Below are 14,053 nucleotides of genomic sequence, written 5' to 3' on the forward strand. Positions count from 1 at the left end.
CAGACATGTCCTTCTTCTTGGCCCCCTCTCCTTGTGTCCAGGCAGGTTTTTAAAATGCGAGTAAATGTCTAGGTTTTTGCTTTGCCTCCGCTTTTCCCGGCTGGCTGCTTGGGGCTGGGAGCAGCAGGCAAGGCGATTGGCTGTCAGGGGTCATGTGGTCTGGGGGGGGGGGTGTGCGCGCGCGCATGAACACTGGAGCTGTGTGAGCAGCACGGTTTGGGGTCAGAGTGCTACGGGTTGGGAGTGAAGGGCACTGGCAGGGCTAGGGGGTGGGGGACTGCAGGTCAGGAGTGCGGGGCACTGGCAGGGCTGGGGGGGTGGGATTCTTCGGGTCAGGAGTGAGAGGCACTGGCAGGGCTGGGGAGCAGGGGTTTAGGGGTGAGGGAGGAAGGGCACAGGCATATCACTGCCCCTCCCCCCCCCCCTTCCTGCCCTACTGCATGCCCCTCACTGCCTACTCCCCTGACACTGCTTTCCCTGCTGCAGTGGTGGGGACAAATTTAAGACAAATCTCCAACAATCAGATTCTGTACGTGAAAAGTTATAACAGATGCCTACATTTGCCATGTATAGAATCTAACTATTAGGTGGGGGGTCATCTTAAATTCAGGGTTGTCATGGGTTCAATTAAATATGATAAGTTTTGGGCATATTAGAGAATAAAATGCAAAAATGCTGTGTGAGTTTGCCTTAACACAGGGTAACATTAGTTTGCTTAGAGAGGCTTGTTTGTTAGATTGTTTTAAACTACCATCACCTTTTCCTTAAAATAGTGAGGAATCAGTACCTTTAAAATGCTCAGATTTAACAATGGAGAATAATTTAGGACAGAAAGTGGCAACATAAAGAAAGCATTTGGCAAACTATTTACCATAGCAAAGAATTTATAATAAAATAAATTTAGAATACTTGCATTATCTTTAAAGCATAAAATGTAGAAAAACCAAAACAAAACCCAAAGCCTTACAATAGATAGTGAGACCTATTTTGCAACCTCCCAGACATTAAGAAAAGGATTTTACTAATGTACACAAAGAAATGTAATTCTTGAGGTGATATCAGCACAATCTCCTGCTACTATTTCATGATGCAAACTATTTACAGACTCAGTTTGTTTATGAGAGGGCTTATCCAAATGCCATCCAACAGTATCATCTCCATGCAACTTTAACAACTAAGACAATTAACATCATAAATACCTTCCCAGCATAAGCTTGCTCTTACAGATTAAAACAACTATAAAAAGGCAGCAACAAAAACAACACCATTGTAGATAAACTGTTGTCGGACACACTAGAAAACAGGCAGCATAACGGCGTATTTTGCATTTGAAATAAAGCAAACCATATCATGATCATACTACCTTGCATCATTTCTGGACTAACAACAAACATAAATATTTCCACTGGCAAGAACAAGGGGAACAGACCAAAAGCAGAAATTTCATTTTAATCATCACCTGTTCCAGTCCACAAGCTCAGTTGCACTGAGTTGCCTTTACTCAGGTGAACAGACATTAATCTTCAAGGATTGTCTTCAATTCACAAATGTAACAACTTACCTCTGGCAAAAGCATTAGAAATTGCTTTAAAAGCTATTTCTATTTAAAAGCACCATTACCCTGCTTGTGTCTTTAGCCAATAAATGTATTTACCACAAAACAGGAAGCCAAAAATCCATCCATCCATCTGTCCCCCCACCCACCCACTTTCAGCACTAAATCTGGCTGTCTTAGGAGTCTTCTCCACTTACATTACGCACAATAACAAGTTATTTGCCAGTTTGTTCTTGTGTTATTCAGAGCTGGGGAATATGAATAGTCTAGATCAGTGGTGGTTCTCTACTCTTGAAAAATGCCAGCTCTGTTTTCACTCATTTTTAACTACAAAAAAATAACAGCAATTTTTCTATTGCAAAAAACTAAGAAAGATAACAGCAGGTCAGAATATTGTAACACTATGGATTTCCATGTGAAAACTCTGGATTTTTCTTCTGAGGCATGTGTAGGTGTCTGCACACCTAGTATTGTACAGCACCTTTAAAAGGATCTCAAGGCACCCCAGGGTGCTGTGTTACCCTGGTCAAGGATCACTGGCTTAGTGCTTACCAAACTTATTTGGAAAATGAAAAAGACCCAGTTTCAAAGTCCTCCCCAGCTAATGGAAGCTACTCAGTAAACCTATTGGGTTTACAGTGCCAAAGTTCTGCAAATATGAACTTGAGGACAAACTTAAAATCAACCCTAACCATCAATGTAGCCACAGCCTTGGTTTCCATACTATTTCCCTAAATGTTAATGAGAATTTTTTAAATGACAAAAAATAAACCTGCATAGTTATTTTCATTAAGTTTTGTTGTAAATCTTCATAAATACACCAACTATGCAACCACAACCCTTCACTCACCCTGTTGATCTATTTGGAGAAAAGAGTATCAATAAACATAATTACAGTGGCCGTTAGATGAACCAACTGATTTAGCACAGAACACGTCTATGATTATACTGACAGATGGATATTTAAAAGGATGGGACATTGAAAAATGTTGCATTAAAAAAAAGTTTCACTACTACTAGACCATAGCAGATTCTATACTAGCTGTAGTTACTATAGTATAGTAGTTTCACTACACTATCCTTCAGGTGTTACTGAATTGCTCCCTCTCTTATAACATGTATCCTTGACTTCTTTTGTTGTTAGGGGGCTACCACCACTGTTTCTCAACCTTATTAGGCTCAAAACACTCCTCTGAAAATGCCAGAAAAAGTTTCACTCTTTTTTTTTACTACAGAAGAAAAATAAAGCACTTCTCTTGCAAAGAACTCAGAAAGACCATTAACAGGTCAGAATTTTTTTAACACTATGGATTCTTATTTGAAATCTCTGAATTTACCTTGTAAATTGCACACCTAACAATGCTAATGCTGTGTGACACCTAACAGCACCCTTGGATGGATCTCAAGGAACCCCAAAATACCATAGCACCTTGTTTGAGAATCAAGGGTCTATGTAAACAGAGGAAGCTAAATGCACGTGACTGGTGCAGCAAAGTACACCAGAGGCACGTGAGAGGCCTAGTCTGATACTATCTTTTATGGTTGAAACCCTGCCTTCGGTAAGAACAACACCTTGTTGTCAAAAGCATTGTACATGACTATAAGTAGGTATCTACATATATTGTGGTTTTGCAGAAACTGTGAAATCGGGAATTGTCTGAAAAATGAACAAAAAAATAACCTTAATAAAAATAAAATGCTGCCTCTTCAGTGGGAACCAGTGGTCGTGGCTTCTGCTGTGGCCCAGCCTTGCAGCCCCCCTGGGAGGGGAAGGCACTGACTGGCAGGGCAGCATGAAGGGCTGCAAAAAAAATGGCCACCATCCCCATATCCCTCTCCCCCGCTCCCTGGGCCTGTCCACCAATTAGTACCAAGGGGTAGGACTACCAGAGAACATTCACAAAACGTCTGTAGAATTTGTTCTTTATGCCACAACAAACCCAAAATTGTAAGCCTAACCGTGATAGACCCCTAAATATAAGTACAGACAGGTTTCAGCTCACAGTCGATAATGCCAAACTTTTTCAATCTAACATATTTCTGAAACTAGCACAAGACATTAGGTTTCTTTATATAAGTATATGCAGCAAAACTGGTTTTTCAGCCATGTGTAAAAAAATGAGACCCCTCTACATATGTCATTGCTGTGGCAACTTGGTAGTATTAGTAACTCACCTAGGAATTTAAGATCCTATTCCATTTATTTGTATAGTCTAGTTAAAACTGCCATTCTTTATTTTATTAACATGGGTTTATAAATGGTCACATGATTTGCTCTGTTTTCTCTTCTTTCATTAAAGGTACTAGATGGCTCAGGATACAAGGAATAAAATCCTGGTCTCAGCCACACTGTTGTCCATCTAAGTTCTTTCCACTAGATTTATGTGGTTCTTCTTGTTAAAAAATACATTTTGCCTCTGTCAAGGGTTCAGAAACATGCCTTCTCAGCAGTAATTGAAAGTTTATTATCAGACAAGCTTGGAAGGAATGATCTGGTGGTCTCATCCCAAAGTCTAGTACGGGGCTGATCAACTTCTGGGCAGTGTGAAAGCTGCACCCCCACAGGCAGCAGACCCCCAGGCCACACGCCAACTGTGCAGGCAGCATGGGCATCACAGACCCCTTCCTGGGCCCATTCCAACAGTGCCAGGCTGTCCCCAGGGAAGCAGGAGTCAGAAGAGAGGAGAAACCCAGAGCCCCTGGCTGCTATAGCAGCAGAAGCAATGAGAAGACCTGTGGCCAGAGCCCACAGGCCACATGCTAACCCCTTGTGGGCTACCAATTGGCCAGCCCTGGTATATACATGTCCACTAGGGCTGCACGAAGCTTTGGTAGCTGATTCGATTCAGAGGAGATTTGGCCTGATTTGGGGACAGAATCTCCAAATCAGAATCGAATTGGGAGACCAAGTAAAAGCTCCAAATCGATTCCAGGCATCCGAATCAATTCGGAAAAGCTTCGGGAAAAGATTTGTCTGATTCAGAGACTTGGCCATAGACTAAACAGGCAGCTGACAGCTGACTCCAGCTGGTAAATCTGTTAGGATTGGGGGGAGGAGGGATTAGGGCTCGGACAAGCTGCCCAGTTGGGGTGGGGTGGGCATGGCAGCTATACCAGTTTGATTCTCCAGCTCTATGTTTGATTCCCCTGCCCCCAGTTCAATTCCCCAGTCCTGTTTGATTCCCCAGCTCCTGGTTTGATTGCCCTGGGAGCCAGAGTGGCTCCATGTGTCAGCCAGAGCCCAGCACTGCTGAGCCCTTGAGGTCCCAGCTCCCAGACGGAACATGATGCCCTGGGGAGCTGTACTGCACCCATGCCATGGGGCAGCTGCCGCATGGGTGCCAGGTTGTGGGGGTGATCCCTACTTCCCCCACTGTCCATGTGCTGCATGGGGGGTGGGCTCTGGCACAAGTGCCCAGAGACCCCAATTGCTGCTGCTGCAGCCAGTGACTGCAGGGCTTTTTTTTTTTTTTTTTTTTTTTTTTTTTTTAAAGTGCGGGGACCAGGCAGGGGATAGGACTGGGCAGAGCAGCCATACGGGCTTCTCCCGCGGCTCCCCCTGCCTGGGGGGAGGCAGGCACAGCCTGACACACTGTGGGAGAACCTGTAGCTGCCCGGCTGTGCCTGCCTCTCCCCGGCCAATCTAAATCACCGAATCTCTCCGAATCAACGCCGAATCTTCCAAAGCTATTCGGCCAAATCGATTCGGGACAGTGATCCTAATCTCCAAATTGAATCACTGTCCACCGAATCCGCCGAATCCAAATCAAATACTTCCCTATTCACACAGGCCTAATGTCCACATATTAACAACTCCCTTGCTGGTAAGTCTCAGGGGTGTCTAGATCTGAATACTCACCACAACAAGAACTGTTTAAAGCAACCTGTCAGCATGAAGAGAAGCTTTCACTTTGCTCTATCAGTATGTGTTGTATGTATTGCATCTGTTTAGTAGATTTAGAGAGGGTAAAGAGAAATTAAGCTGTCTATTGTGTCGCTCACATATTTGCAGGTATTATAGCAAAAGATATTTAATGCCAGCCAACTGATTGAAAACATATTTGCACTCCTGACTGTACCAGGAGTGGGACTTTTGGAGCCTCAATCAAAACTTTTGAATTTGTGAACCCAAATGTAGACTTTAAAAGAGGGTTTTCAAACATGGGACCAGTGGGCCAGATCTGGTCAATGGAGGTGTATGATCCAATCCACAGGTCTCTGGACAGACCCCGCATACCACATGGGGCATGCATCAACTCCAGCCCTGCATGCAGCACACACACCATGCCGGCCCCCCTTTGCTGCATGCAGCGTGCGCCAGTCGTAGGGCTCGCTGTACGCATGGCACACAGAGCTAGCATGGAGCTTGTGCTGCATGTGCCACAAAAGCTGGACTTGGTCCTGCACACAGTACAGGGGGTCCACAGCGCGGACTGCGTGCAGTGCTGGGCCAGACTGGCACTGCACACTGCTTCTGACACACCTGGGCAGCGCGGGGCCAGGGCCAGTCCAGTGGGTCACAACATGCAGCCCATGGCCTGAACTACCTGTGCTGCGTGCAGCACCAGGTCTGACCCCATGTAGCCAGAAGAGTTGGACCCCAATTTTAAAACTTAATTATAAAAATAGCCTTCCTCTGGTTTTAATACCTTGGCTCTAAATGCCAGAAATATGCTGCTTAAAGCCATCCGACTGAAAATTTCTTACATTGTTCAACTTTCATTCTCTTCGTTCCTGTGAGATGTTAATTTAGCTTATTCCCCAGTCATGCTTCCATGCAAGGCAGGATATGAATTTCTAATGCTATGATTATACTTATGTACTTAATTTAATCTTTTTACAAAATTTCTCCCTGGCCCTCTTTATACAACAATGCAGCCTGCAAGTAGGGCACAAACCCAAATTTCATTTTAAAATTCTTTGCAGGTTGTTCCTGAATCAAAATTTACAGTGCAAAGATACTGTAACTGTAAGGCTAAAAAATACCACACTTCATTTAGAATGCAGAATTGCGAACGCTCCTTATCTTCAGAGCCTTGAAAACACTTTCCGGTCATGAATGCAGGAGGGAGGCATGATAAGGTTGCTCAAGCCTGTCCACAAGCACCCTTTTCTCAGACCTTATGTAAGGATCAGCAAAGAGACAGCAAAAAGGGTGTCGGGGCAGGTCAGGAAGAATCCCACCGTGCTGAGCAGGGTTTGGATGATACCTGGATTCAGTCTTCTTATAGGAAGCCCCCAGATACATATGCAGGTGCTCAGAGGTGCTCCTAAGAGTATAACTTTTTCTGTTTCCCCTAAAAGCAGCAACACTGTGCAGACAAACATAGAAAAGTCAGGTGGCCAAGCAGCAAAGGGCCCTTGTTTTCTTTCCCTTCCGGTGTCAAAAACTCACTAAAGCTACAAAAGCTAGGCCTTATACCTCACCTCTGAGCAACTTTATATCTCAGCAAAGGACAGGCTCCTCACAACATGCTGACAGGAACTTTGTGAGGGTGCAAAGAACAACATGAAGGCAAAAGCAGTGGCAAGAAAGAAAAAAACAGGCCTGGTCTCTCTCCTTCAGGCCTATTTGTCACCTTGAGGGACATGGCCCTGGGCCCACCAAGTAACCTGTTGGTCTCCCTCAGGTGGGGAGGCTACAAAAAAGATGATAAGTGATTACCGATGACAAATAATTAAAAAAACAGAGACGGGAGTACCTGTCAGAGGTTCATAACAAGAGTGCCAACCAAGCAGAACACACCGGCCCTTAAATAAGTCTAAGGAGCCAACAGACACTGCTCAGTGATACCCTGCCTGGCAATAGGATCACACAGGATTTTTAACACATGGGTCAGGGGATTTCATGGGCCCAGGCCTGGCAGGTGAACTGTAAGCTCTCTTTTAGTACTAGGGGCTGCTGGTGAAGTGTTACTGGTTACTTGGGACAAATAATAATGAAAACAGGCAGGAGTGGAGATCAAAGGTTCCTAACAAGAGTGCCAACAGGTGGCACCCAGCTGAGCACACAAGCCAGCACTCACGGGCCCTGAAGTGAGTCCAGGGAGCCAGAGGACACTGCTCAGTGATACTCTGCCCCTAGATGGAAACAAAGCCGGGCAGGGAAAGCAGCTCCAGAGTCCTGGGGGGCCTCCTTCCTGGTCAGAGACAGACCAGCTTGGCCAGGGCCAGGAAGAGGTTGACCAAAAGGTCCCGGGATGTGGTGGGGCCAGGCCTGGGGTTTGTGTAAAGGAAGAGGTGAGGGGCAGTCTGTCCTCCAGGAAGGGAAGGCAGTGGGGCTCTCCGAAGGCCCTGCATCCTCTTTCCCCAGCAAAGAGAAAGTTCATGCGAGTCAGCACCTAACGGGGAAAGCGGAAGAGGAGGAGAAGGCAGGGCCTGGGACACAGAAAGCGCCTCCGCAGAGGCCAGAAGAGCGAGGCGGCGGGACAGGCAAGGGGATGGGGATGGGCCCCAGCCTCCCGCTCCGCGTCGCGTGGCACCAGGGGCGGCCGCTCCAGCAGCACGTGCGCCGCTCCCGCCCCGCGGCCCCGATCTGCAAACTTCTTCCGCGGTCGCGGCAAACTTGGCCGAAGAAGAAAAACCAAAGCGGAGGGGGCGAAACCGGCGGATCCACCGCTGCCTGCATCCCCGGCCCCGGCTGCCAGCAGGCCCCAGCCCGGGATCGCGGCACCGGAGCCCGGGCTCCCGCCATCCCCACCCCCGGTCTCGCAAGAAGCAAAGTGTGGGCAGCCGGCGCCACGCGGCCGGGAACAAAGCAGCCATGCAGGGACACGCGCGCATGCACGCGCGCACACCTCCCCCCTCGAGCGCCCCGCAGCCGGGGGAGCGGGGGCAGGTACCGGCGGGCGGGTGTCCAGCGCGCGTCTCGGCTTTCTCTTTGGGAGGCGACCCATCCCCCCTCCCGCAAGCCCTCGGGGAGTCCCCTGGGCGGCACCTCAGCGCCCACTGCCACTGCTGGCGTTTCCCGCCCATCAGCCACCTCAGCCTCCAGTTTCCTCACTGCTGTGGCCCCCTCACAGCACCCCTGTCCCCAGTGTGAGCCACCCCCCCCACTTCCCTCTCTCCCACCCAGTCACGCCAGTGATTCCGATCCTGGGGCCTGAGACCCTCTCCAGGCCACCCTCAGGATTAGGGCTAGAAGGCTGGGGGGGGTCATCTAGTCTAGTGGTTCTCAACCTTTGGTACCTTATGTAGTACCCCCAGCCGATCGATGTGGCAAAAGCAAAACCAGAGTCCCACCGTGGCACTTCCGGTTTTGCTACTGTGAGCAGAGTCCCACTTTTTCCTCGCAGACCACAGCAAAGCAGCCTGGACATGTAGGGCATATGCAACCCGCGAGGAGCCCATGATGTGCTGCACCAGGCAGCCCCTGACTGGCCCGGCCCTGGCACATGCAGGGCAATGCTGGCAGTGCAGTGGAGGTGGGGGGCATGTGGCTGAACACAGAGCAGCGGTGGCCACTGTGTGCAAGCTTCCCCTGCCCTGCCCTGCGTCCAGCTGAGCAGGCGGCGCCTGCACAGCAGTGTGGGATGGTGCGTAGCACTACTCTGTCCCCACCTGCCCATGCATACCCCCCAGGGCCTTCTCAAGTACCCCCAGGGGTACACATACTCCTGGTTCACAACGCCTGCCCTAGCCCAAGGGTTGCCCAAGATGCCTGGACCAGGGCAGAAGGCCCATGCAAGCGTGCAGCAGGCTGGTGAGCCTGATGCCCAGACTCCCAGAGCAGACACCCAGTATTCTAGAGAAGAGGCTGCCTCATGCTGGACCCTGTGCAGGAAGAAGACATCTACAAGGGAGCAGAGGCACTGATGAGTGGTTTGAAACGTGGATGTGGGGCCCTTAGGGGAGTTGGTGGTGGGGGTTTTGTGTGGGATCCTGATGGGGTAAGAATTAGCTATGAACTTGTTAAACAGTGGCTAGCTAGAGTTTTTCCTTTGAAATTGCTCTGCAGCTAGATTAAGCCTTTCTAATGACGCCAGAAAAAAGAGCATTATCAGCAGACCTGTAACCCTGGTATCGGAAAAAAGAAACGTTTTTTGTGATGAACAGAGGCCCAGTGTTTCAGGTGAAGCTAATGATTCTTTGGCTTTTAGAAGACAGCAAGGAATAGAATGAACAGGCCCTGTTTTGAGTCAAGTACGTAAAAGCCTCATGAAAGCTCCTATGTGTGTTTGTTGTTATGACATACTGAAATATTGCTTGAGAGACAGACTTTTGGAAGACTACATGGGCTGTCTCCTAACTGCACCAGGGCAAGGAAGCCATGAGTCTGTGAACCGGACATAAGGATATAAATGGGATAATTTGGGAACTTTATACTGAGCTGTATGTGGAAAGTATTTAAAATATTGTTATTGTGGTTGGGAATTATATGAATTGTCTACGCCTCACTGAGAAACATTTAACTGAGGGCATAGTGATTATAAATGCTATTCATTTTGCTGAAGACCCAAATTTTGCTTCATATGGAGTGATCCATGAAGAGGATAAGCCTCTGGTACCCTACACTGAACATTTAATTGGAACAAAAATTATAAATTCCTGCTCCAGGGAAAAATGTAGCCAGGAAAATCATGATTACCATGTGCAATTTTACTACAGAAAGGTAAAAATTAATTTAAAATGGAAGGGTATCTGTGACTGTGTTAATATAACTACATTAAGTCATAATACTGGTTGTAACCATTTGTCCCCAAACAGAAACCCTTCTCCCAAAAAGGAAAATCAGAACAAACATGCACCTCCATGTCGTTACCCTGTAGTGAAAGGTACATTTTTAGAATCAAGCTTTTGAAAGAGTGTGTGTGTGTGTTTCTGTGTGTTCATTTTCTAAAATCAAACTTTTGAAATGCTGGGTGTGCTTTGAGCATGTGCTCCTCCATGTCTGTTAACATGTAGTTTGGGGTGCGTGGTTGTGGGGTTTAATTTTGCTAAGAGCTTTTTAAAGCATTGGGTCTCTTTCAGACTTGTAGCATTTATAGGAAGTTCACCTTTCATTTTGTGGAAAGTGAATTCTTGATGCTGACATGTAAATTTTATATATCCTAAGTGATCTCACTCAATACCTCCAAAGAAGGAAGAGATGCTTCAGAGAATCAATTCCTAGAAATGCCAGAGGGACAGGAACTGGACCAAAGCCCTCTAACAGCACTAACTCAAAACCACAGAAATGCTCATCCTAAGGATCAGAACCCTGAAGATCAGGATGCCAGAAAGACAGAGAAGAAGGACATGGTGAAAAAACAGAAAAGACACCACCAAACCCTGAGAGAACCATGTGTAAAACACAAGAATTCACTGTTTCAAAGCTCGTGCTTTGGGGCCTATGAATAAGAAACCCAGGACTGGTTGCACACATAATTTAGAGAAGTCTCAGAAGGAGATTTTTCACCTGGTTTTGAAAGATGATTATTGTGAAAACAACAAGAGGGGATCTTTGGGCGGTGCAGGCAGATTTACACATTAAAGAAAGAGAGTGCAGCATGATTTGAAAGACCATGATTATTGTGCCAACAAAAAGAGGGGATCTTTGGAGGTGTGGGCAGACATACACATTGCAGACAGTGTATTCAGAGTGTTTTGAAAGATCATGGTTATTGTTTGAGCAAAAGGACATATTTTATACGGAGAGTTGGCGGTAAACTCAGGAGTAAGCAGCTTGCAAGACAAAAAGTCGGGCCTGGTTAAAAATGACTTGTAAAAGCTAAATGTCTGTTGAGAACAAAAAGTGAGCCCCTAGTGATGGTGATTCACATGCTCCTCCTGAAACTGTGAAACTGGAAAGTAAGGGCGGTGAATGTGATTCAGGGGACCCATTAGAGAATCCCTCAAGTGCTTACCCTCCTGAGCCTCTGAAGTCAGAGAGTGAGGGAGGTGGATGTGATTCAGGGGACACAAATTGTCCCTCAAATGCTTCCCCTTTTCCTGAATTTATGGAGTCAGAGAGTGGGGGTGGCAGATGTGATTCAAAGGACCCAATAGAGGATCTCTCAAATGCCCCACCTCCTCCTGAGCCAGTGGAGGATGTCTGGGCACACTTAGATATGATATGGGTGAGAAGGTGGGAGTGCTCGGAGGTTTAGAACAAGGTTTGCAGCCCGGAGGTATGCATGTCATACTATATGTTGATAGTGGCTTAAACTCCTGGACTTTTACTGAGGAGAAGAACAGAACAAAAACAATGTTTCAGTATGATGGAATCACCTTTCAGGAAGTGAATGAAGTTCAGAAGACTAGCAAATGAACATGCTGTTTTGTACAGCTTTCTTTTTCTTTTCTTGCAGTACAAAAATATAGTAATATAGAATATGTTTATGTTATATAATTTAATATTGAGTAGTTTTCTCTCCATTTATTTAATTATACATCTTACCTCTGATGTTAGACTACTGACAGGGTACATAATTTGCAACAGGTTTCTCATGAGAAAAGATCCTACTGATTTCTCTCTCTTCCATATATTCTTTTTCCTTTAATTAGCTCATGCAGATTTAAAAGGACATGATTTACCTGACACTGGACATCAGTCATTTTCTGTAGTAAATAGCCACAGGGCAGCATATCACACTGAATAGAGGACTTGATTCTGTTCCTGGTTTTACCACTAGACTGTCAAGTAGTCCTGGGCAAGTCATTTTACTTCTCTATGCATCCACAACATAGAGGGGGGGATGATACTAACCCCCTTTGTACAGCACTTCGATCACCATGGATGAAAAAGCAGTATAAGAGGTATTATTTCCTCCATTCCCAGAACTCTCTTTTTAGGATTTTGCAAAGCTTATGTCCTCCTTTCAGGTGGGAGTATTTTTGTACTGTAATCTAGTTTAGCAACATAACAAGATGGAGATTCTGTCTTGTGAGCTGAATTGGAGACAGAATATATTGTGAGCAGCGATAGTTTTTAGTCCTCAATCTCGAGGAGCATACGACTCCCAGAAAAAATTGAGAAACATAGCTCAAAAACAGTGGCATAGGCACCTGAAAGGACTCTAATGGTGTTTTGGCCTAATGTAGGACCATTTCATGCTATTGATTTTTTAAGAACTATAGTTGAAATGTAGTGAAAATATTTTTCCTTGGCCAGCTATTTTCAGGCTAATGTTCTTTTGTAGACTTCCCAAGGATAATAGTGGAAACTGAGTTGCAGACCTAACCCTAGAAAAAACGCTGCCTTCATTGTCCTGTGGAAGATACGTTAGTATAAAAGCACTCAGTATGAGAAAATCACATACACACACAAATTTTCTGCAATATTTAGTCAATGTTTAGTATTTCTGAGCCTGAGCTCACAAGGATTTGTACAGTGCTATGTCATTCAGAGGCAGATGAGCTCCGTAAGAGCCAACAGCCTTCCATACCCGGAGAGGAGATGAACACCACCAGGTCACACTGCCTGAAGAATCACCAATGATGCAAAGCAACTCAAGTAACCTCAGCCAAACAGGGTACAGTGGAGGAGGGTTATTATAGCACCAGTGATCGCAGCGGCCTCAGGACTGATTTGACAATGCCATTCAGTAGCTTCTATTTTGAAGGCTTCTCTGTTTTAGATGACTCTCACAAGTATGCTTTTTTTTTTTTTTTTTTTTGTGGGGGGGGGGGGTTTGGTTGATGGAAATGTAGAATGCTTTACCTCCTGCGTGTCACACACAAGGAATTACTAAGCACTCACATTACAAATGTGTCAAGACCAAAGTGTGTATTTGCTATGTAGGATTCTGGTCCCAGTCTGACTGGAATCCATAGCAAGTCCCTCTGACTTCAGCTGGTTCTGGGAAATTCTGTTTTCTCAGAACTCTTCTTGGTTCAGAAGGAACTTTAACTACATAAATGTGGTCTCCTAGTTTCATTTCTGAGGGTTTTATTTTAAAACAACCTGGCCTAACTTTAAATTGGGGAGGGGACAACCTACTGCTTTTATTAATTGCGCTTGGTTGTTGTGGATCAGCACTTTTAAATCCCATATTAGTTGGGCCCACTTCTGTGTCTCAAAACTTATGCATCTCTGGCCTAAAACATGTATAAACTGGTCAGAGCTTCCATAATTCAAGCACTTGCTATTAAGTGTATCAGTCTGAGCTTCATCCATCTTAGATGTAAACCCACCATGTTCTAAAAAGCACTTTCTACTAAGGGGAACCATTATTTTAGGTCCATCATAGATGATTTAATATTACTGTTAACTTTGTTTCCTCCTTTATCAATCACAAAGTTCAGGTCCTTGCTTTATGAGTTATGTATTATTTTATCCCAAAGAACACTAGGTAGCAGTCAACAATAAATTATATATTGTGCAGGGCTTACATTTATATCCAGCAAAGTCTTTGTTTAGAATAAACCTTCTGATTTTTAATATTGCAAACTTATCTGGGGATGTAGTTTGGCTGCAAATATTGCCAGTAATTTTCCTTCTTTGCAGTGCTACTTTTTTGTAAGAAGATATAACTGCTACAATGAGAAAATCCCTCTTGAACCTACTTCTAAATACCA

General features: G+C 45.5%; 1 long non-coding RNA gene across 1 annotated transcript; it reads left to right on the forward strand.

Moving 5' to 3' along the window:
- The first annotated feature begins 8,452 nt into the window (after nucleotides 1-8,452).
- On the forward strand, nucleotides 8,453-13,157 carry LOC106722782. Its single transcript, XR_001358794.2, has 3 exons — nucleotides 8,453-9,697; nucleotides 10,262-10,329; nucleotides 10,611-13,157. It is a non-coding gene; the product is annotated as an uncharacterized LOC106722782 (long non-coding RNA).
- The last annotated feature ends 896 nt before the right edge of the window (nucleotides 13,158-14,053 follow it).

This window comes from Alligator sinensis, unplaced genomic scaffold, assembly GCF_000455745.1.
Source record: "Alligator sinensis unplaced genomic scaffold, ASM45574v1 scaffold82_1, whole genome shotgun sequence".
In the NCBI taxonomy this organism is placed as follows: domain Eukaryota; kingdom Metazoa; phylum Chordata; order Crocodylia; family Alligatoridae; genus Alligator; species Alligator sinensis.